Source organism: Lontra canadensis, unplaced genomic scaffold (assembly GCF_010015895.1).
Source record: "Lontra canadensis isolate GAN:19392208 unplaced genomic scaffold, GSC_riverotter_1.0 scaffold17, whole genome shotgun sequence".
Lineage (NCBI taxonomy): Eukaryota > Metazoa > Chordata > Mammalia > Carnivora > Mustelidae > Lontra > Lontra canadensis.
The window spans coordinates 495,165-520,299 of record NW_022631011.1 but is presented as its reverse complement, the minus strand read 5'-3'; positions in this window follow the sequence as shown (position 1 = coordinate 520,299).

The window sequence follows — 25,135 nt, the reverse complement described above, 5'->3', positions numbered from 1 at the left end:
CCAGGGTCATGGGATCAAGTACTGCATCAGGCTCCCAGCTCAGCGGGGAGCCTGCTTCTCTCTCTGCCTCTCTCTTTCTCTCTGTCTCTTATGAATAAATAAATAAAATCTTTAAAAAATATATAATATGGTTGAGCTTAGGGAAAAGTGGATCTCACTTTCTCTTACTTCATCCAGAAAAGCAGTATTTATAAGGTGGGTGTCTAAGTGTTATGGAGAGCCGCATGCACAAGAATGAAGTTGGACCCCTTCCTTACCCAAGCACAAAAATTGATTCAAAATGGATTAGATTCCTAAATGCAAGAGCTAAAATAATAAAAATTGTAAAGGAAAACATGTCCCTCATGCTCTTGGGTTAAGCAGAATTTTCTTAGATAGGAAACCAGAGGCAGAAGTAACCAAAGGAAAAAATAAAACAAATGGACTTCATCACAGTTACAAGCTTCTGTGAAACAGAACATCATCAGCCAACAGGGACATGCAAATCAAAACCACAATGAAGGGGGTGCCTGGGTGGCTCAGTGGGTTAAAGCCTCTGCCTTCGGCTCAGGTCATGATCCCAGGGTCCTGGGATCGAGCCCCACATCAGGCTCTCTGCTCAGCAGGGAGCCTGCTTCCCCCTCTCTCTCTGCCTGCCTCTCTGCCTACTTGTGATCTCTGCCTGTCAAATAAATAAATAAAATCTTAAAAAAAAAAAAAAAACACAATGAAATGCCACTTCACACCCCCTAGAACGGCTGTCTCCCAAAAGACAGAGGATGTGACAAAGATGTGGAGAAGATGGAACTTTTATACCGTGCTGGTGTCACTTTGGAAAACAAATAATCATCTCCTCAAAATGTCAAACATAGAGTTATCGTGTGTTGTAACAGTTCTGCTCCAAGGTGTATAGTCAGGAGAGAAGACACGTGCCCACCCTCTGTGCGTGAAATATTCTCATCACCATTGGTCAGAATGGCCAGACAAGGGGAACAACCCCAATGCCCATCAGTTGATGAATGGGTAAATAAAATGTGGCATCTGAACACAATGCAACACTACTCAGTGATAGAAAGGAATGAAGTATTGATACACGCTACAACATGAATGAATCTTGGAATCATTCTAATTGGAAGAAGCCAGTCACAGAAGACCACATATTGTATCATTTTATTTATATGAAATGTCGACAACAGGCAAAGCTACAGAAAGTAGATTAGTGGTTGCCTGGGGCTGGGAGGATGGAGGGAGATGGGGAGTGAGTGCAAGTGGTACGCGATTTCTTTTGGGGTGATAAAATGTTCTGAAATTGATTGTGATGATACTTGCACAACTCTGTGAACGTATTAAAGCCACTGAATTGCACAATTTAAGTGAGTGAATTGTGTAGTATGTGAGTTATATTTCAATAAAGCTGTTTCTAAAAAACAGTGTCATACCCACTTCCTTATTCTGCGTAGGATTGGGTCATTGCTTTCTTACATTTCGTGCTTTCCATGCTTTTCCTCTTTCCATATTTGTAATCCCACTCATCTACCTGGATTTGTTTTTTTATGTCTGATCTGGTGATCTCTGTCTCTGTCTCTCTCTTTCTCTTTTCCTTTCTCTCTTTCATCTCTTAGCCCTCCCTTACTTCATTTCTTTCTCTCACCAAGAAGTGCTGCCTTTGCAGATTTGTTCACATAGAGAGCTGGTAAGTCATCAAGCAAGTGGATTTTCAGTGAGTCAGTGACCTTCAGAGCTTTCCCCTTGTCACAGTTACAGGTTACCCAAGTATATTTGGCATATCACATCGACTGTGTCTTCAAAGAAGAACAAAGTGGGGATACTCCTAAGACTGATAGAGCATATGGCCAAGTTGATTCCTTGGCAGATGGAACCACTTAGGAAAAAGACTTTTCTGAAATCTTCTCTTACTTGGGTACCCTATCCTCTAAAAGGGGCCAACTCAAGTAAGGCAATGATGACTGAGAGGACACTGGATGAAAGCAGGAAGACTGAGTGACCCAAATGTGTCAGATAACATTTCCCAAAGGGGGGACACTAATATTTCTGATCCCACATGCTCTTCCAAATTCTTGGACAATCTTCTTTAAAAAGTAGAATCTAATTCCCCTCCCTTTGAGGACAGTTCAGGCTTGGGGTCTTTCTTCTAATGAAGAGAATGCAGCAGAAGTGATGTTGTACTTCCTGATGCTAGATTAGAAAAGGTGATATGGCTTCCATTTGGTGCTCTTGCTATCTCTCCCACTCTCTCTCTTTCTCTTTCTCTCTCTCTCTATCTATCTTTCATTCTCTCCCTCCATCTCGCTATCCCTCTCTCTTCCTCTCTCTCTCCCTCTCTTCCTTTCTTATATATGATCTGGTGATCTCCCTCCCTCTCTCCCTAGAGATCCAGCCTCCTTGTTATGAGGAAACTCAAGACCTGTGGAGAAACCACACTCATGCATTCCAGCCAACAATGACCTAAGGTCTCAGCCCACAGCCAGAATTAACCTCCAGACAAGTGCAGGAGGGAAGGAGGGCAGAAAAGAGGGCAGGGAAGAAGGAAGGAAGGAGGGAGCTTTCACATGATCTCGGTTTCCAGCTTCCCCATGCACCCAGCTGACAAGTAAAAGAGACACGCTGTCCCTGCTGAGTCCTCTCCAAATTGCAGATTCCTGAGATATTAGTTACCTATTACTACATAACAAATCACCCCATAACTTTGTGGCTTGAAACAACATTTATGTTCCCACAGCTTCTGTAGACCCAGCAACTGGACGTGGCTTTGCTGGGTCCTCTGCAACAGGGTCTTTCAAAGGCTGCAATCAGGGTGTTGTCTGGGGCTTTAATCATCTCCAGGCGCCACTGGGGAAGGCTCCGCTCACTCCTGTGGTTGCTGGCAGGATCATCTTCGATTCCGTCACGTGGGCCTCAAATCACACGGCAGATTACTTCCTGCAAGCCACACAATTAGAGCAAAAATGGTAGCAAGATGGAAGCCCTCATGGAAGTGACACCCCCATCATTTTTGCCATATCCATTCATTGGGAGAAAGTTGCTATGTCCAGCCACACATAAGGGCAGAGGATCAGACACGAGTGAGAATACCAGGAGCCATAATCAGAAGCTGCTTTAGCACTTTGCAAAATCAATGTCGTCCATTTAATCAACTAGGCTTGGGGCCAGTTTGTTATTAAGTAACTAGAAAACACCAAAACACAGGGAGATGGAAGACCTGAGCAGGAAAACTGTGTAAGTTGGATAGTTACTAGGTGCCAGGATCATTTTACAGATGGGAAAACTGAGGCTTAGAGTTTAGTAACTTGTCACTGCTATTCATGGCAGAACGGGAAAAAAAAAAAAAAAAACAGTTCTACTGGATGCCATAGCCCATGACCTTTTCACTTTTCCTCTCTGTCCTATCCTCTGAAGAGAAACAATTCCAAGCCATCTGAATATCAAATAGCATTTTACCAATGATTTTTTAAATCCCTGAATGTAACCAACTGAGATTATTTCGAACTTCACTCCCATCCATACTTGTTCAACTCTCAGTTATGAAGGACTTCCCTCTTAAGGCAAATTCTATATTTTATAAAGCTGGCAGAACCGGCCCACTATGCTTAGCTGGATTTTCCTCCATAAAAACAAGCTTTCTGGAATACTATTATTGGTTACCCATGGTGAGGACATAGATTCCAGGAAGCTGGTTTCAAAGGCTAAAAAAAGAACATGAGGCAGACATCTGCTTGAGTAGAGAAGAATGTAAAACTCAGTTGCTCCTGTTGCTGGTGTGACCAGCCCCTCCCCACCCCCTGCCAGGAGTCCCTCAGGAGGGGGTTCAGGCTGAACCCATAACAAACTCTGCGTTTGGTGATTCATAGTTCCAGAATAGGAGGGAAGCTGACTTTTAACTGCAAAACTTTTTGCACTGCTTTTAAACCTATAATGTGCATGTTGATTACCTTGAAAAAAATCTGTTTAAAAACTAATCTCAGATTTGAGATTTCTATGAAGGGAAACTGAGACACTTGCCAGGTTGGATTCCATAATGGTTGTATCCTCGTGGATGCTGATTCTGGGATGCCCTGCATGAGGTCAGGACCAATTCCTTCCTCAGGTCTGGGAACTCAGCAGGGCCTTAAGGAGCAGAAAGATGGTCCATTCAGGAGCACCCTGCCTGGTGTGAAGACAAGGAAGGTTTTTCCAGAAGCAGCAGATAACCCAAAGCCAAACCTCGATGCTCAAGATTGTATGATATTCCAAAAGATTAACCGGATCAAAAGGATGACCTCACTCTTCTGCAATCCACAGTGATAAATGATAATCCTAATGTGAATTACTATGTATTAATTGGAGTGCTTAGTCCATTAATATTTAGTTATTGATATTATTGGAATTAGGTCTGCCATTTTATTATTTGCTATCTCTTTGTCTCCTCTGTTTTTGTTTGTTTTTTTCCCCCTTTCCTTCCCACGTTAGGTCATAGAAATATATTTTAGAATTCCATTTTAATATATCTAGTGGCCTTTTAAATATAAATATTTACATTTTTTAAAGGCCACACTAGGGATTACAGCATACACCCTTGGTTCTTCGGTGACTATTACACTATTTCACATAAGATGTAGAAACTTTACAACTGCATAGTTCCATCATTTATCCCTTAAACTAGCCCACCCCCAGCATTGTTTATGCTGTACTTGTCATGTCTATTTCATCTATGTATACACTATTCTAATTTCTTTTTTAAATAATCCTATGTATTTTAAAGAAGTAGAAAGGAAAAAATAATTTTATACATTTACCCAGATATTTACCTTTACTGATATTCTTTATCCCTTCCTGGAGGTCCCAAGCCTCCCTCTGGTATAATTTCCCTTCATCTTGAAGAGCTTGCTTTGCCTTTCTTCCAGTGAGGTTCTGCTGACATTGTAAAAGAATGTCTGCTTTGCTTTCTTTTTTTTGAGGGATATACTTGCTGGGTATAGAATTCTAGGTTGACAATTTTTCCCTTTGGCACTTTAAAAGATGTCATTCCACTATTTTCTGGCTTCCATGTGATTTCATAAGAAGTCAGTGGATATCAGAATTACTGTTGCCCGCTATCTTATGTGTTACTTTTCTCTAGCTGTTTTCAAATATTCTCTTTCTCTCTAGTTTTCAGTATTCTCACTATAATGCATCCAGATATGGTTTTCTTTACATTTATCCTTCTCGGGGTTTCCTAGAATTCTTGTATCTATAAATTTATATCTTTCACCAGATTTGGGCAATTTTCAGTCATTATTTCTTCAAATATCTTTTCTGCCCCATTCTTTTTCTCCTCTCCTTCTGAGACTTCAGTTATGTGGATATGAGAACTGTGATAGTGTCCTATAGATCCTGGAGGTTTTGTTCATTTTTTCCCCATATTTCTCTTTCTTCTTCAGATTGGATGATTTCTATTGATGTACCTTTACAGTCACTGATTCTTTTTTCTGTCATCTCTTTTCTGCTATTAGTCCTAAGAGTAAGGTTTTTCACTACTGGAGAAAGAAGTTAAAATAAGCAAGAGAGAGAAGGGAAGGCTAGAATAAACTCAGTTGTGTTAGATTAGTGTTGGAGATATCAGTAGAAACTCATTTGTGATGATGATGATGAGAGAGAGAGAGATGGGTTCTCATTAGTTAGTATATATACATACATTCCTAAATCTACTCACTGAAAGGATTTAGAAACAATAATACACCAATAGCAATGAGAACACCTAGTGCTCAGATCTTGGTTTCTAAACACCTTTCTCCAAGGAAAAGAACCAGTATTCCTTGGAGAAATGTTAGGTTTTAGGGCTGAGGCAGGGACAGTCAAGATGAACTCTGAGCATCCTGCAGTACCTGAATGTAAGGAAGTCCTCAAAAAAATTATGGGAACATGTCAAAGGACACAGACCATTCTGAAAAGGCTCCCAGTATATTAGTATTGGATTATATCCCCCCCAAATAAAATAAATATCTTTTGGTCCATACTGATATAAACAAATAATTGAACAAATAAATGAATGGGGGCATGAATGAGACACCTTTTCCTTCTTAAAAATTCCAACTAATAAATGGAGAATGAAATGGAGAAATAGAAAATAACCATTAGAACATCCAAGTAACAATGGCTACAGGCAAGAGCCACCAACGAATGCTCAAATTAGTGGGTGAAAATTTAAGGAAAAACCAGGATATAGCTTCAAAATATTTTTCCCAAAATATTTCTTAATTAGAGTGCTGACAATATTCACAAATTCTTTGATACTCCTCCCTTCAGGAGGTGGACCTTAATTTCTCTCCCCAGGAGTTCAGGTTCTCCTTTAACCAACAGAATAAATACTAATTCTGTAGTAGAGAAACCTGGCAGATACCACCTTAACCAAGGACTCAAGATTAATGTCACCAGGGGCTCCTGGGTGGCTCAGTGGGTTAAAGCCTCTGCCTTCAGTTCAGGTCATGATCCCAGGGTCCTGGGATCGAGCCCCGCATTGGGCTCTCTGCTCAGCGGGGAGCCTGCCTCCCCCTCTCTCTGTCTCTGCCTGCCTCTCTGCCCACTTGTGATCTCTCTGTCAAATAAATAAATAAAATCTTTTTAAAAAAAGATTAATGTCACCGGTAATAAGACCTACTTATGATATGATGTCACCAGTAATAAGACTTTATGATATGATGCAGTGAGAAGGATATGTCACCTGTGATTATTCTTCCCCCAAATCTACAGTAGCAGCCTGCTTGTGTGAAGGCATTTTACTAAACCAACTTCAGGAAATTCTACAAAATACCAGACCAATAGTCCTAAAAGTGGCAAGGTCATTAAAGAGAAGGACAGACTTGGGAAACTGTCACAGATTAAAGGTAACTAAGGTAAATGTGAAGATTAATGCAACGTGGTATCCTGGATTAGAACTGGAACAGAAAAGAAAATTTGGTAGAAAAACTGAGGAAAATCTGCCTTTAAGATGTAAAACTTCTTGAGCATCGAGCAGAGTTATTCTACACGCAAGGGCTTAGTATAAAGCTTTCAACCCTGGCTTCTGGATGCTTTCAAGCCAGACATCACCGTAGTAATAACATCAGCCATTTATTGCATATTTTAATGCATGTCAGATACTCTGTTCGGTGTCTTACAAATGATTGTCCATTTAATCCTCTCCACAACATCATCAACTCCACCATAGTGAGATGTGGAGTACAGAGGCAAATAGTAATTTCCCAAAGTCACACAGCTTAGTCATTGTAGGAGCCAAGAATTGAGCACAGAAAGTTCAGCTTCAGTGCTCAGGCTTCTTAACTACCATGCCTGGTCTGGGGGAGAGTTTATCAAATTATTGCCTTCGGGAATTAGGTAGTTTAGCTCCACCACAAGAATACTTTGAATCATCAAAAACAAGAACCACAAAATACTGAAGGAAGAAATAGTTAGATAATTCTTTCCAAAGTGGCACAATCTATACCCTAATTTCCCCGGCTGTAGTCAGTCTCCCGCCACCTCCTTGATTCCACCCTCACTGCCATAACCTGTGCTCTTAGTCACTTAATATCTTTTAAATCAATTCAATTGTTTTGCCTAAGTAAATTATTTTAAAAGGAAAGTGACCTCATGTCACTATTGTAAGTGGAAAAGAGTATCATTTACCTTAAGTAAATGGTAACCTAAAAATAAAGACCATAGAAACAAAACAATGTCGATAAATTACAGTTAGATGCTAGCGCCTGCCAGAGGCTCTGAGCCTGAATGAGCGATGTTCTCTTGGCTGAAACAGGGGAGATTTAAGTGTTAGAGAGGTGGTCAGGACAGACCGGCATCAGAAGTAATCAGAAGAATTACCAAAAAACTGGAAAAAAAAAAAAAAGCATAGTTTCCTCTGTAATTTGGGATAGGTGACAGAAACCCCAAAGGAGGAGAGCCTGGGTGGCTCAAGGGGTTAAACCTCTGCCTTCAGCTCAGGTCCTGATCTCAGGGTCCTGGGATCAAGCCCCGCATCGGGCTCTCCGCTCAGCGGGGAGCCTGCTTCCCCCTCTCTCTCTGCCTGCCTCTCAGCCTACTTGTGATCTCTCTGTCAAATAAATAGATAAAGTATTTTTTAAAAAAAAAGTTAAAAAAAAAAAAGAAACCCCAAAGGAACAGTGGCTTAAGCAAAATGGAAACTTATTTCTGTCTCACAGAGAAGTCCAGAGGTAGCTGGACTGGGACTGGTGTGACACCCCACAGTGTTGTAAAGAGACGCTTCTATTTTGTGGTCCCATCAGGTGTGGCTTACAAGGTCACTTCAAGGCCAAGGTTGTTGCTCCAACACCAGCCATCGCGTCTGCCTTCCAGAGAGCAACAAGAAGTAAAGAGGAAGAAAAAGGAACACTTCTCTTTAAAAAAACCTCCTCACGGCTGCGTGTATCCCATTGGCTAGGACTCGGTCATATATGCAGGGAGCCAGGGAAAAGTAGGTTTTGTGAGGGGCAGTTAAGGGCCTAACTTGAAAAAAAAAGGGAGGGAATTCTATCATTAGAGAAAAAGAAGAAAATGGATGGACAATAGCAACATCTGTAATTTCATGGTTTTCCATGCTGTACCGGTCAGCCTAGCCCAAGCCCCTCCCAAGCTTGGGAAAGCACTTCTCTCTCCCCACAAAGCTTGTATTTTCTTACTAGGCCCCTTCAAGCCAGCCCTGCCCTCTGAGTCCACCTCCTCCAGGTGTGGCATGGTACCCTCACAGAGAAGGGAGCACTGATTACAACATCAGTCAGACACGGGTCTGCTTTCCGACCATGTCCCTCACTAGCTGTGCCGGGCATCACTGACTCTCACAAACTCGCCCTCACTGCAGGTGACACTGCAGTGCCAAAGGCAGAGGTCCTGGCCACGGGCCGTAAGAATCCATGGCCCCAGGTCCAGTTGCAGACTGTCAATAATTCTGCCCCCATGCTCAAGGAGTCACCCTTCTTATGCAGAAGGTGTGCCACGTGTGACACAAACACCTATTCAGAAGTCATTCTCAACATGAAGATATAAACAGAAGTTACCAAGGATGATCTTAGCACTTGGCAACAAACAGAAGATGGAAACCCTCTCGTAGCAGATGACCTTCAATTACAACCAGAAGAGGGAGGACCAGGGGAGGGAGGGAAGTTACGGGACACAGCAGTTGACGAAGATGGGTCACTGATGCTGGGCACGAATCCAGGGTAGGGCTGGGATCATGGGCTTTTAGAGCAGGCAGCCATGGTGGGGCGGGGGGAGGTTGGGGGGCTCAACTCAGTTGTTCTCCACCTTTTTAGAATCAAATATGCCTTTTAGTAAGGCCACCCCAAAAGACTTCTATTTGAAGAGATGCTTGTCAATTAAATAGTACAAATCAGAATTAATTCATGTTTCCTGGCTTTTTCACTGGTGGTCATGGGCCAAATTGCAAGACCAAGCCAGGCTGAGGGATGCCTGACAGGTGGGTGTCCTACTGGGGCTCATGCTGGAGAAAAACTCACCGTTTTATAAGGAAGTTTTAAACACTGAAACTAGCTTCTCACCCAGCCCCACTCATGGCCTCTTTTACCTTCTTTGTGGATCTCCCACCTCCTCCCAGTTTGGAAAGAGCTAATCTTCCCATCCAAGCCCTCAAGTTACTGGTGGGAAAATGAGGACCCAGAAGGGGAAATGCCTTGGCCAAGGCCACACAGCTCTGGATGGACAGCTGGCCTTGGAACATGCGTTGCAGACCTGCCAGTGGCTCTGTCCTTCCCCCCTCGACACGCTCCAGATCTCTAGCCGACAGCCTGAGAGCACACAGTGTGGGAACCAGCTCGGCAGAGTCGCGGGAGGAGGGGCCTTGCTCCCAAGGCAAGAGGTTGAGACTCATCCACACCCAAGGATATAAAGCAGAGAGGACGCCTGGATCAGAAGGCCAAGGCTGCACCAAAATGCCAAAGGTGCCGTAAATTAAGTCGCCAAACGTGCCAGACTCGTTCTAATTACCCAGCACACTGACAGCGTGTCTGAAGGCTGCCGTCTTTATGACGAGTCCCATAACATTAATCTGGCTTGTTACATGATCTTGTACAGGTGATAAGGGAAAGTATTGTTTTCCCCAAATACCATCTAGATCAAGCTCAGACCAGACCACCCAGAAGGCAGTTGTCACCAGCCATGGTTAATGGAAGAACGAATTGCAGTATGTTGTTCCTCCCAGACCCTGAAGAACTCCCCGACTTCCTCATGTAAAGCGTCAAACATCCTATGACAGTGTCAGGGAAATCAAGCGTTAGTTCGGTTTTCTGAGCCGCTGTGTGATCTTGAGCAGGCGACGGTTCTCAAGGGTCCCCAGGTCCTCCGTCATAAAGGGGGAGTACTAGCCCCCAGATTAGTTTGCTGCAGCTGCCGGAAAGAAGGCCCAGAGCCGGGACAGCGTTGGCGGCAGACGTGTGCTGCCTCTCAGTGCGGAAGACCAAGATCCAGGGGTCCGCAGGCGGGTTCCTCCCCAGGGGCGGTGGGGACATCTGTTCCACAACCCTGCCATAGCTTCCAGCGCAGTCCTGGGTCTTCCTTGGCTTGCGAACGCATCACTCCCACCTCTGACTTCATCTTCACCTGGTGCTCTCTGCGTGTGCACATGTCTCTGCGTCTCCCCTTTTCATAAGGACTCCGGTCACCTCGGAGAAGGTCCCACTCGTCTTAACCTGTTCCATCCACAAGGACTCCGTTCCCAAATTGGGTCATATTCAGAGGTTCTGGGGGTTAAGACTTTAACATATGAATGGGGGTACCGACTCCAACCCATAACTGTCCTCTTTCCCATCTCAGCAAGGCCCACCAGCATCACAGAAGGCCGTGCATGTGACAGCATGTAGGGGTAGATGAAGCAGACAGGACGGAAGAGTCCATGGGGTCTCTTCAAACCGTGGGCACCACAGGGATGTGGCCGTAGCACCCCCAAGAGGCAGGAGCCTGGAGGTGCCAGAGGTTCGTGGTCATTCTGGAACGCTCCACAGGGGGCCCGGGGAAAGGGGGTTGGGGGGCAGCGTATCGTTTCTTACCTGAAACTCTTGGTGTAAAAAGGGAAACCCGTGAAAGTGTTTTCAGAGGCAAGGCCTGTCAGGTGGTCTCCAGCTGGCTGGGGAGACTTTGCTTTCTCTCCTGCCCCAGCCCAGGGTCTGCTGCAAGCTCCAGCAAATTCACCTTACCTAGACGTTTTGGCGTCCCCAGGGAGTGTGCACACACACTAGGACTGAAACGGAAGGGACTGCCGCTTAAATAACTCACCCCCCACGTGGAGAGAGGGATGCCCTTTCCCGTCACCATAGAGAAATACGATCCGGTACGTCTGTAACACATAGCCCAGTTCGGGGGGGATGAGGGTCACCTGCCCCCTGAGCTGCCCCTGCTCCCCTGTCCGGCTGCCTGGGCCACCCTCTCGGCCTGTGCTCCACTCCCTCTTGGGACACAAAGAGTCGAAGGAACTTGTCCCAGGCCCTGCAGACAAGAGGCGGAGCCCTCATTCGGACCCAGCCAGTGTGGTTCCTAAACGGCCTGCCTCCATCAGGCTGACACGGTGCCCCTCCGCAGACCAATGGGCTTCGTGGACGATTAAAGAAAGGTCCCCATGGAGGGGCTTAGCCTGGGAGAAGTGTGGAGGTTCCTACTCTGCGCTTTGGATTTTTCCAACTAAGCCCCTCGAAGAAGTCGGGGCAAGTCCCACGGAGCAAGGACTGACCTTGGGACAGGTGAGCCGTTTGGAGTGGGAGGAGCTTTTTTCATTAATCGATTGATTTTTTTGGAATCATCAAGCATACGGACAAGGACAGATAATAAACTCCCTCCCACCACCTGGCTTTATCAAATTTAACACTAAACTGTATTTACATCATCTTCTCCTTCTAAGAAATGGCACAAGAGCAGAGCGCAGGGGCCCTGTGGACCCCTCTGGCCATCCTTCTCCTCCCAGAGGAAGCCACTATCATGCTGTGTTCACCATTCCTAGGAATGTTTGTGCACGCTTATGCATCCATATGCGTCTCGTAGGTCCTCAAGCCTGGTCCCCGTGGTACCATACCGGACATTCCGTGTGTGACTTGTTTTTCCTCTCTGCCTTATGTCTTTGTAACCTTGTTGATACCTAGGGCTGTGGTTCATTCGTTGTCACTGTCATATAAATAGGCCACAATGCCCAAATTTTATTTTCTGGTTGTTTTCCTTTTTTTTTTTTTTTTCTGTTACACATGATCTTAGAAGAAGATTGTCCTTCTGACACAGCTCCCGTGCTCCCCTGTGGCGGAGACCGAGAAGCGCGGACGCCCGGGGCAAGGAGGCAGGGGCACCTTCAGTTCTTCTGACTATTGCCAAGTGCTCGGAAAAGTGTTTCTTCAATTTAGCCTCCCACTTGCAAACGTTTGAACTCACCACATCCTCGTCTACACTTAGTATTATCAGACTTGAACGTTGTTGCCAAGCTCATGGGCATGAAACATCGACTCACTGGGATTTCAATTTGCATTTCCCCTTATTAGCAGTGCGATTGAGTGGCTTTTCACGGTTTTACTTTAAGGGCCTGAATCTTTAGGTATCTCCCCCTGTGAGGTTCAAGGGGAAGTGCAGAAGAGCCTGAAATTAAATCTTTGTCTGGGCTCTTAGTAACTCCAGAAAGTCTCCCAGCCCCCAGGTAAGATATTCCCTATTGCCTGGATAGCCTGGAGTTCCTGATCTTGCGGAGGCTGAACTGGGGGAGTGAGAGAGGAGAGGCCTGCTCCTGCCCATCCCTTCACGGAGGCTGGGGCTCCAGTACGGCACCCGTGGTGTTGTCCCACGGCGTGGGAGGGCAGACCACGGCAAGGCTTCTCAGTGATGGCCCGGGAACACCATGACAGCACAGGAACCTTCTGGAGAGAATGTAAACAAGAGAAGCAGTCAGATTAAGAGACCGCTCCCCGCTTGAACAGAAACCACAGGGGAATTCTGGGTGATGTGTTCTAAATAAACTCTAAGGAAATATAACAGATGATAGAAAAGTACACAATTGTAGGTACTCGGCCCTATCGATTTGCATAAAGTGAATGTATTTGTGTAATCACCACTGTGATCTAGAAGAGAATACCACCAGCACCCCAAAAGTTCCTCTCATCTCCCCTCCCATCACAACTCCCTCTCCCTCCAAGGTAGGGAGATAGATAGATAGATAGATAGATAGATAGATAGATAGATAAAAAATTCTGGCTGCTGTAGGGTAGGAGAACACAAGTTTTCTGGATCTTCCCTTGAATCGCACTAGGGAAGGTACTGAAAGTCTAAGGTCATCATAAAACATATGAGTTTTAAAGTATTTGAGCGCATAGCCTCCAAGGACAGCCAGGTGTCTGGGGTCCCTTGCTGGGGCCTACGAGAGGGAGGGAGGGAGGTTGGTGGTTAGGGCGGGCATGGAGTCCTGGGCTGGGAAGTAGCTCGGGGCAGCGATAATTTACTAACTGGCAGGACAGTTCATTCTTCTGACGTGTTAGTATCCAGCACGGACTCGCTGTGTGTGTAGCAGAGGCTCCGCAGAGGGTACAAGTGAGAGAAACCAAGCCATTTAGAGCCTCCGCAGTGCAGGTGAGGGAGGGCAGTGGCTTGGCGTGACTGTGGAGAGGGAGAGAGAAATGAACAGCTCGTCAGGATATATGTTGGTGGAAGAATTCACAGGACCTGCTGATGGACTGGAGGCGGGGGTAAAGGTGAAGGAAGGTGTGAAGGACGGCACCCAGGGTTCTGGTACATTTGCCAAGACAGGGTTGGGGCCCAGAGGAGGAGCAGAGTGAAGGTGAAAATCGTGGGCGCTGTCTGGGACACATGACATCTGAGGTGCCTCCAAGCCCAGCCTGTGGAAATGTCAGATAGCGAATGCGAAATAGGGCTTGGGAGCCGAAAGAAAGATCTGGATTGAAGATTAAAGCCTGGGATTTTACTGGCTCATGAAGGCTGCTTAAAACCATGGATGTCTATGAGATTCCTAAGGAAAGAAGCCAAGGACCTCACCAGTTACTGTTAAATAGCCTTGAAGCGTGTTAATGATACGAAGGCTATGTTTTTAAGAGTCCTTGTCTTTTAGAAACATACCAAACGTTTGCATGTAAAATAGTAGGTATTATGGGATTTACCTCAAAGTAAACCAGAGGAAGAAGGACTATTATGAATATGTAGGCCTTCAGCTGGTAATTGTTGGAGATGGGTGATGAGTCCATAAGGGTTCGCTATGCTATTCTTTCTGTTTTTATCTTTGTTCGAAGTTTTCTATGCAGAAAAGATTGGAGGAAAAACAAGGGTGCAACATAGAGTCCTGACATCCTCCAGCATTTGGCAGCCCATTGAGGGAACATGGGAAAGGAAACAGAGGAAAGCCAACCAGTAGAACGGGGTCCCTGAAGTTAGTAAGAGGGAGGCACTGAAGAAGGAACAAGATGGCAGCTGGCCTAGGAGGGACACAGAGGACAAGTCTGTCAGATGTTTGGTTGTGCCTGCTGGGTTCAACAACGTGAAAGCCACTGGTGACCACCGTGCCAAGAAAGCAGGTTCAGGGTCAGGACTCCACCCACAGTGAACTGAGGGTTGGGAGGCGTGAGGCAGGGCAGGAAGATGTGTGGGAAGCTCTGACTGGGAAGCCTGATCGGGAATGAGAGCAGAAGGCAGGCAGCTGGGAGTAAGGTTTCTTCTGCAACGGGAGAGACAGAGCGTTTTGATCCAGGAGAAAAGGGGAAATCAAGACACAGGGCAGGGTCAGCGAACCCATGGACTGAGCCTCCAAGGGACCCCTCGCCTTTTGCTGCAAGAGGGCAGGGGAGAAGCCGGTGTGGACGAGCCTGGCTGGAAGGCTCGCAGGCCCGTGTCCAGCTGGTGGCTGCTCTTCCCTCTTCCAGGAGCAGGACACGTGGTCCTCGGATGCCTGGGATGGGAGGGCGCATAGGACAGTTGGGGAGAGTGAGGTGTGTGCTTGAAACGGTCGTGCAGGATGGGGGGTGGGCCTGTTAAAAGAATCCTGCCAGACCATCCCCCCGCCTAGTCACCGCTTTGGGAATGCAGCTTTTAATTCTTGTTTCAAACTCAGAGGGCATGCCTGCCCACTGGTGCTGCTGGAGGACCAGGACGTGGGGGCATCATCGCACTCAGGTGGGAAGTCACGGCGATGCCCAAGAGAGGGGACCCATGCCCTGAGAGCAGGAGGCCACCTCTGAACAAGAGATAGGGTCAGAACTGACTCAAGACAGGGCTCCAGGAGTGACAGATGGCCCCCACACTTGGCAATGATGTGTGAAAACACCGTAACTCCAAACGGGACATCTCAAAGAGCAAAGTAGCCACCATGATTGGCTTGATTCCCTCTTTTCACAACTTGCCTTCGTCTGTTTATTTCACAAATAAACATTTTACCTTTTCTCTTTTTTCCATAAACTGTGTATTTATATAAACTGGCAGAAGGAAAAGAGATGGGTACAGTTTCTGGTTAACTACTAGCACTTATTTCTTGCTTTTTCTTTATTGCTTCAGAAAATTGATTTTTTTTTTTTTTTGCTTTTGGAAATCTTTTTCTTTTTTCTTTTTTATTAGCATATAATGTATTATTAGCCCCAGGGGTACAGGTCTGTGAATTGCCAGGTTTACACACTTCACAGCACTCACCATAGCACATACCCTCCCCAATGTAGAAAATTGATCTTGACTTAAATATTTTTCAGTGCCACCCCCTTTCAAAGGCTGACGGGTCCCCCAGCTGGCTGTCTCCCCGCTGCTGGCGGTGCATTTATTAAACAATAAAAGAAACCACAAACCTGTACCGTGCATAGAGCTTAGAACTTTCTAAGCTGTGCCTTCAGCCCCAGCTGTCTGGGGCTCCATGCGGTTGGCGAGACAGGGTGGTGGTTCTTTTCATTTTTCTCTTAAATCTCCACTTGCCAGTTGAAGAATATGCAGGTCCAGGAGGGGACGAGATTTGCCAAGACTCCCTGGCTTGTTAAAGGCAGTGTCCACTAAAGCCCATCATCGGGCTCCCTAGGCAGGGCTCCAGGAGTCAGGGGTTGGGTTCCGAGGGACCGAGGGGCTGGGGGGCTGAGGGCTGGGTGACTGTAGGGACCCAGGATGAGAGCTCTGACCGGTCCTCGGGCGCCCTCTCCTGGTGTCGCATGGTTAACCCGCCACAGCGGGTTTGAGCTGGAAGTTTTGTCCTCAAAGACAGCGGCCCTCCCAGGGCGGAAAGCTGTGAAAAGCTCCTTCGCTGCCAGAAAAAACTAGCGGCCTGCCAGGCCTGGGCCATCACTTAGACGTGCTCCAAGTTAGAACAGAACTCTGCTTTTCTTGAGCCACGAGGAAAGGGCCAAAGAAAACACTAGTGGGACCCCCCAGCCTCCGGAAGCAAGGCCCCTGCCCCCAGACCCTCACCACTACCTACCCCTCTACAGAGGGACAGTGACGGACCTAGTGACTCACTCCTCCCCAAGGAGCAGCCTGTGGAGGAAATGGCCCCGGGAGTGCATGGGAGGAGCTCCATATGGACGGATCTCAGGAAGGTCCTGGTCTCCAGGAAGGAAAAACAGAAGGACTGAAGTCACCATAGTTGGCAACAGTGCTATCCTCATGGGGTGCTGCTGCCTGGTGAGCGGCCGGCGGAAGGACGGTGAGGGGCTCAGTTGCCCTGGGAGCCAGCTTTCCTGGCCGCGCCAGGACGCCTCCCCTAGCTTGGTGGTGGGGATAAGGACAGACCCCAAGGGGCCTGCCTGCTTCTCCCGGCACAAGATCATGGGACCGACCACCCAGTCAGGGTTGAATCGCTGATCACATCTGTGTCACCACCTGTGGACAGAAGCATTGAGATTTCTCTCGCCCCAAGGCTAACATTTCTAAGGACTTTCAGTTTGAACTTCTTACTAAAAGTCTGACTCCCGATTCTCTGTCTCAAACCCCATCTCTGCTGAAAATAACGCAGAAAGTCAAAATAGAAACAAGGAAACAGTGCAGACTTTCAAAGCCGCGCTCCCTTATTGCCAGAGCCCCAGGAGTCTCCGTCCCAGACCCTCGGAGACACAGCAGTGTTGGCTCTCGGTGTTGACCGGACAGGACACAAGAGTGCCAGCCGGCTGCGTGGGGCTCCCGAGACGCTCTGAGTGGTCAGCTTCTCATCCGAGAGAGGAAAGTTCCAGGACGGAGCTCCTGGCAGGAAAGCACTCCGTCACCTTTCCTGGGGCATGAGAATGTGAGTGGACATGGGGAGACCGACTCTACTGTGCCCGGCACGTGTCCAGAAAGGCACTCGCCTCTTCCTGTGTTCACACAACCGTCCCTGCGGCCACCTGCGGACAGGTGCTGGTTGCCCTCTGGTGCCCGACGCCGGGCTGGGCTCTGGGCTAGATCCAGAGGGCAAGGAGACAGTCCTTGCCCAAGAGGGGCTCTGGAGGCCAGAGGGAGCAGAAGCGTGAACAACTACCGCTCTGGCAACACGATGCATTACAGGCCTCAGAGCTGTCGCAGTCCCTGGGCCGTGAGGCAGAAGCAGCCCGCATCTTCCATGCTGCTGGGGTATGGGCTCCCCCACTTCCTTCAAGGGGCTGCTCCGACTCGTCCGTGCTGGGTGCCCTCCCTAGCCACACCCCGTCAGCCCGGTCCTGTTCCCTGAGCCCGCTTTATGTTCCTTCAAGGCATATGTTACCCCCTCCTGGGCTCCCGCTGATGGATCATCTGGCCCAGAATGTCAGTTCCATGAGGGAAGAGACAAGTCGTGCTCACCTTGGAGCTCGCGGCTCCTGTGGCTGGGCTTAGCACAGAAGCTGCTCGGGGCCCATTTGTTAGAAAGAAGGAAGGGAGGGAGGGAGGGAGGATCGGGGGGCAGGGGAGGTGGGCAGGTGCCGGGACTCTTCAACCCTGGCAGATCTGAGAAGGGCTTCCAGGAGGAGGTGGCTTAGGGCCGGGTCCTAGAGCAGGAATAAGATTTTCCTGGGTGGAGAAGAGAGGATGGGCCGTTAGGCAAAGGGAGCGGCACCTGCAGTTAGGGAGACTGGAAGCAGCCATAGGCCAAGCGCTAAGAGCTTGGAGCAGAGCAGCAGGAGAGGAAGCCCCAGACTAGAAGGGAAGGTTCCTGAAGGCCTGAGCGGCAGGGCCGTAGCCTTGGGCTGTAAGGAATTGTCTAAGGCAGTTAAGCAGAAGACAAGGAAGGGCGGGGTGAGAGAGATGGGGCCCGGGAGCAGGGCTCGTTGGCAAAGAACTTCTTGATTTAGCAGCTGTCAGACCATGCCAGCAGAGCGGGAGGAAATTCAGGGCGCCGGAGGGTCCCAAGCACAGAGGTGTAGCCCAGGCAGAGCTGGGGAGGCTTCCTGGAGGAGATATGTTCTGTGCAGTCTTCTGGAGACCCTGAGCCCACACCAGAGGGAAGGTGAGCTCTGGCTCGGGTGGGTTTCAGGGCCACTTGATCAGCAGGGTGAGAGGAAGGACAAAAGGGCTGGAAGGAAGGCACCAGGGAAGCTCTCAGCAGCCTCCCAGATGGGCACTCTCACCCCGCCCTGCCACGAGGGCTAACTCTTGCCAGAAAACCCCTGTGTAGACAGGCCCACAACCCCAGCAAGCCTCCCCCTCCCTCGGCCGGGGCTGGCCTTGAAGTAGCCTCTGCCCAGCCCTTGCCTGGTGCCATCTCAAGGCTGGAGACTTGCCCCAGACACAACTCAGCCACCCACCCTGCTCCTGGGCCCTCCTTGGCTCTGTCCCAGGCCAGGCCCTGCTCCCTGGCTATTTGGAGGGGGCTGCTCTCTGGGTGTCCCCGGCCTAAGCAGAGGCTGGGGGAGAGGAGGCCAGGGACGGGGTCTCCTCTCGTCTCCTTAGCCCCCTTGGCTGTGTTGCTTCTCCATCCCCTCCTTCTCACCCCCACACAGGAGAAGGGGGCAAGATGCTCCCCAACACAGACACCTCGCCCTCAAGACCCACCCACAGCCGACATCAGGCTCTGGAAGCCTTGCAGAATGACACAAACACTGACAATTAGCAAGTCCACAGCCGTCACCCCATCCAGCTTTGGGAAGAAGGGGAGACACATTATCTTATATTTAGCACCGCTCCTTATAGCTCTAAAGTCACTTTTTGGTGCAAAAACATAAAAAATGTATTATGTATGACTTGATACCACATTTGATATATTTAGATAATTTTTCAGAAAAGAAAACCAACAAAACCTCTCTGGGAAAAAGAAATTCCCTTTTCCCCAAAATTTCCAGGTTATTTTCGGTGCCTTCCAGGCTCTCCTTTGGCAAGCCAAAGGGTTGGGGCCCCCCACTTCCAGACCCAGGGGCCCGGCTCCAGGGAGAGGCAAGCGAGCAGCTCTTCCTCGGGCACACACGCCCCACGGACGGGTGTCAGATTGATTAACTTCTTGATGGTAGAGAGCTCCCTAATGTTTTTCTTTGCAATGTCTCGGCTCTAAACGATCGTGACCCAAGGCAATTTACAGTTACTTCCATTTTTTTTAATGAAGTCTGATTTAATAGTCGGAATGGTTAATGGCCTCGTCTGTCACACATAATAAAACAGAGCCTAATTGTATTTTAAAAAGGCCCTTTTGCTATGAACAGAAGCAACAACTTGATTGCATTCGGAGAGAGGGTTTTGGTGTGCGCTAAGATGGCTTCCCAAGGGCACTAGACAGGTCTCCCTGGGTTGTCATTCCCCCTCCCCCCACACACACACCCATAGGCCTTGCTTCTAAAGGAATTTCTCAATTCCCCCAGCCAGTTAAAGCCCGTGGCCCTCCTGCCAGCCTCCTTAGGACGCCCGTCCTGGCCTCCCAGGGCTTTCCACACCCCACCGTAATTACAGCCTTGCAGGCCCTCCCACGGAAGAAAATGGCCTGATACCCATTTTATACCTGGGAAAACTGAGGCTGGCTTGCCGGACTGGCCCGGAGCCCCAGGGCAGTGAGTCAGTGCCTCTGGTAGGCTCTGCTGTCAGCTCCAACCACCGACACTCTCCACCCAGCCAGGCGGCCTCGGGCGCTCCTCCTGCGGCAGCAGGGGGCCCCTGGGAAGCAGGGGGCCCTGTCCACTCAGCATCACTGTGGCTGACCCCTGAATGCAGAAGCCATGAGGGCGCTAAGGCAAAGAGAAGCAATTCACCCACGAACACACAGTTTGTTCAAAGGGACCTGAGATGAAGTTTGGGGCCCTTAAGCAAATAACCCACCTGCCTTTTATTACAATAAAAGGAGGCTCCCTCCTTTCCGGGAGCCTGGAGCCTGGGGCGCACACACCAGCCCAGCGTCACAGGGAAGGGCTTGCAGATCCAGGGCGGCCTGGCCGAGGCGGCTAGCCAGCACCACGCTGGGTGCACAGTGACCCTCGCCCCGGGACTGAGAGATAGCAAAGGGGGCACTGGACCTGTCGTCATGAGGCCATGGGCTGGTTTGTCCCCAACCAGTCGTGCGACCTTGGGCGTGGGTTCCCTCCCCGAGAGCCAGCTTTCCCTCTGGAACACACAACCTTGCTCCTCGTGCCTGCCCTTCCCTCCCGCCCTGCTGCGGGGTCGTCCCCTCCAGGCCCCTGCCTTCAGTGGGAGCTTGGCTGAGGGCGGATGAAGGTGCCAGGCAGGTCCATAGAGTCTGCCTGGAGGGAGACCGGATTCCTGTGGAAGAAATGCCTGGCCAAGGGGGTTGCTTGGCCTTGCCGGGGCACGCACCCTGCGATCCTGGGAAATGGGGCCTGTCTGGACGTTCCTATCCTTCGTCCTGTGGCCTCTTTTAAGCATTGGTGCCCAAGCGGAGGCTGAGGAGGAGCATGGAACGTGTGGGCTCTTGTCCAGCGTCCTTGGCCAGAAGGGTGGGTGGCTGGGAGAATCATCCAGGCAAGACGAACTCTGCTCCCCGGGGCGGGCAGGGCAGAGGGCCTGGGGGCTGGTGCCTGGACTTCCAGATGTGTCTGCGGGCAGAGTCAGGGCTGCAGGCTCCCCTGACTTCTCTAACAAGGGGAAGGGGTCACGAGTCTGGGGAACCTTCTAGCCCCTTGCTGCTACTAGGTCCAGAGGGGGGAAATGGGCTTGGGGTCGGCCAGACTGGGTTCCCAGCTGCCCACCTTCCAACATGTGTGCCTGAAGAGCCAGGCTCAGGTCGCGGAGGGGATGAGCAGACCACACAGGGCCCTCCTCACCCAAGCAGAAAGCCCTACGGCTTAGGGGCAGGTAGCAAACACGGGGAAAATGGAGAGGGAGCATGTGCTCTCTCTCCCTCTCTCTCTTTCTCTCTCTCTCCGTCTCGAATCTTCAAGCTGAAAAGGACAAAACAAAAGTGAGTGGCAGAAATGGCTGCAGCAGAGGCTCTGCTGGAAGGAAAATTAAAATGAGCCCTTGCGAAGAGAAGGCTCGATGACTGTCCATGTTGCCAGAAGTTCCAACTGGGCACAGGGACAATTCTCCTCAGGGACATGAGAAGGAAAGATTTCCTCCCGATTGTCTCTGCCAGCCCTCCGGCAACCATAAGTAGAGTAAGGAACCTTGGGCTGAATCTGGCATCTCCCTTCCTTCCCTTCTCACCCAGCCCCAGCCTCACGACACACAGCCACTGCGTGTTGTCCTTGTCCCCTGCCCCTTCTCTCATGCCTCTCTAGAGAAGTCCCAGTGCTGGGTAAATCCAGTGTCCATCCTCTCTGCTCCCGCCCTCAGGGAACAGAGTTGGAGAGAAGCCCACGACCAACTGTATCAGACAGCATTGGCCACACTCTGGTAACAAACAACCCTCAGACCTCAGGGGACTCAGGCCACAAAGGCTTGTTCTTCACTAGGAGAGAACAGGTGCACCGCGGGCGGCTCTCCCCCGTTGCCCCCGCTCCGGCATCCGGATTGTCCGGGCGGCCTCTGTCTGGGATGGGGCCAGGCTGGAGGCAGAGAGAAAAGAGAACATAGTGGAGGCACCTGATGGCACAGAGCTCCTGCTTCCCCTCCCAGTTCTCTGAGGAGTGCAAGTGTCCTGGCCAAGCCTGATGTCATTAGGGCAGAAATAAGAGTTCTCCCCCAGGAAGCGCTTGTGACTCTTTTTGCAAAATAACACAGGCTAGCCAATGTGGGAGTACAGTCTCACTTGCACTACTGGGGCCTCCAACAGGCCTCCATCTGGCCTGTCCATTCTTCTACCACACCCCAAAATCTCTGTTTGATGCCTTTCGCACCCTTCTCCAATGCCCGGGCCCACCCGCCCCCCCCCCACTTCCACTCTAGCTGATGACTGTCCTTCAATCCCAGGAGAGAGAGAGGCAACCAGAAGAAACCTTTCACGGCTGTCAGCACCAAAACGACCAACTTCAAGGCCCAATCGTGTGCTCCCCGCCCTCCCTCCCTTCCGTAGTCCTGAGCTCTCTGCGCCTCTCTCTCCGGAAACTTTTCCTTCTGGGCCCCAGCCTTCATCCCCTCCTTCATCCCTCCACCTCCTCCTGAACACCCCTCTGTCTCCCTGACACCCCCATGTTCCCTTCTTGGCTGCATCCTTCTTCTCAGACTTCAACCTGCTGCTTCAGCCCCATCTAAAAACACTCTCTTGACCCCACCCCCCACTCCAGCTTCCACCTCGCAGCTGCTCCTTTGTATGGCAAAATTCCCACAAAATGCTACTCTGCTCTGTCTCCACTTCCTCAGGGGCCCTTCCCTCTAGGCCCACTCCACCACCCACAGAAACGTGTCTCCCTGGGCCCCCAGCTCACTCCACATCATTCATCCCATGGTCGGTCAGTCTATCCTCCCTTTTCTCAGTCACCAGCAGCATTTGACACAGACAGTCCTTCTGTCCTCCTGGAACCCTGATCTCAGGGGCAATGCTATCCCTTGGTTGTCCTATTCCACTGGTCACTTCCACTCGATCCAACACTTACTAGTTGCCACTCATCTTTCTGACCCTTAAACTTCAGAGAATCCAGGGCTTAATTCTCACACCTCCTTTCCATCCTCAGTGGGCTCACAGACAAGGTGTGGAGCACACCTGCATCCTGATCATGTCTCCATGGACAACCTGGCCCCATCAACTTGCCCCTGACCTTCAGATTCATCTATGCAGCTGCCTGATCAACAGCTCTATTTAGACACAGTGAAACAAGGCCAAAACCCAACTTTTGACTTTTAACCCTAAATCCTCTGTTCCCACCCCTGTTGTTGACTTAACAGTTGTCTCGGTTACTGGCACCCACATACTTACCCACCCAGTGTTCTTCCTCCCTTTCTACATGATATCATTTCCGTTCTGGTATCATTTCCTCTCAGCCTGAAGGACTTCCTTGACTGTCTTTCCTTGTGTAGGTCTTGCTGGCAAGAAATTCTCTCAGCCTTTGCTTATTGGAAAATGCCTTTATTTCATATTCATTTTTGAGATATATTTTTGCAGGATATAGAATTTTAGGTTGACAGGGTTTTTCCTTTCAAGACATTCAAGATTCATTCATCGTCTAGTAATTATTTTTCTGATGAGGAGTCAGCCATCATTCCTATTGTGGTGCATCTTTTTTTCTTGTACTATTTTTAGGATACCCCCCCATTTTTGGTACACTGGTTTAGTAGTTTAACATGTGTATCTAGTACTTTTTAATCTTTTTTTGAAATTTAGTTCAATTTTTTTTTTCAGTGTTCCAAAATTCTTGCTTAGGATTCACTGCTCTTCATGATTTGTGGGTTGCTGCTTTTGAGGAAACTTAGAAAATGTTGGCTACTAATTCTTCAAGTATTTTTCTGTCCTATTATCTCTTCTTCTTCTGGAATTCCAGCTACTTGAAAGGCACACTTTTTGATACAGGCTGTTGAAGCTCTATTTTTTTTCCCCCAATATCTTTTTCTCTGGGTGCTTCATTTAGCTATTGACTGGTCTTCAAGGACATGGTTGAATCTAATTTTCTAAATTTTTTCTTGCATGGATTGTATAATCCAGTTCCAGGGTTTCCATTTGGTTCTTTTTTAGAGTTTTCATATTTCTCCTGAAATTTCCCATCTCATTACCAATTAGTCCATTATTCCTATTGGTTCTTCAAAAAAACTTACCACATTTATTTTAAAGTCCTTGTCCTCATTTCCAACATCTATGTTATATCTGTGTCTGCTTGTGTTGATTGATTTTTCTTTGACTATGGGTTACATCTTTCTATTTTTAAAAATTCCTTGTAATCCTGGATCGTATGTTAGACATTATGAATGATTTGTTATAAGGCTCTAGATTTGGTTATCTTCCTTTGAAGAGTGTTGTGTGCTATTCTAACAAGCTGTTAAATTACCAGCAGATCATCTTAATCCTAAAATGGCTTAATTTTAGGATCTGTTTTGGTAGGTTTATTTCTGTTTTTTTCCTTAGTTATGGAGTGAATCCCTTAGTCATTGGATATATCTTTACTTCCAAAATGTGGGCTTCTTGGAGTTTCTATGGAAAGTCTGAAACCAAAGCCCCACTAACTTGAGTGTGATAGGAAGCTGAAATTTCTGCTCAGTTCTTTCAGTCTTCCAGTTGTTGATTTCATTGAGGCACCTTGGAGTTTTGAGCCCACAAGGACAGTTAAGGAGTCGGGCAAGGATTTGAAAAGAGTTTATATACAGATTATAAAAAGAGGCTCTCTGCCCTACGACTCCCACTTTTCTCTACAATTTCCAGCTTCTCTAAAAGCCTTAGCTCAGTAAGAACTCTGCTTGAGTTCTTCCACTGTGCATTGTGTGGGCCAGTGAGTACCCTCAGCAAAACACTTGTATAAATGTGGGTCCCATTCAGTGTGTTTCCCTTCTCTCAAGGATTGAATCTCTTCCAGTAGGTGTTTGCGTTAGGTCATTCTCCCATGCCTCCAGAGTTATCATTATTATCAGCACAAGAGTTAGTCTGCTACAGGCTGCTCTGTGATAACCAGAGTCTGGAGGTTCAACCTTTTGGCTTTAGATATCAGCTATTATCTGACAACTCTCAAATTTATATCTATACCCCAATGTCTCCTTGATATGCAGACCTGTATATTCAACAGCTTCTATAATGTCAAATAGGAATTTCAAACTATACATGAACATAAGTAATCCCTTGATCATTTCCCTCACGAAATTACTCCATGGTCATGGCTGAGCCTGGGTGGCAATGTGAAAAGTCATGTGTCCTCCATGGCCATTTGAACCCTTTGTACTCCAGAACCTCTGTGTCCTGCTTTCTCTCAAGAATGTGTCTGAAGAAGAAACCATG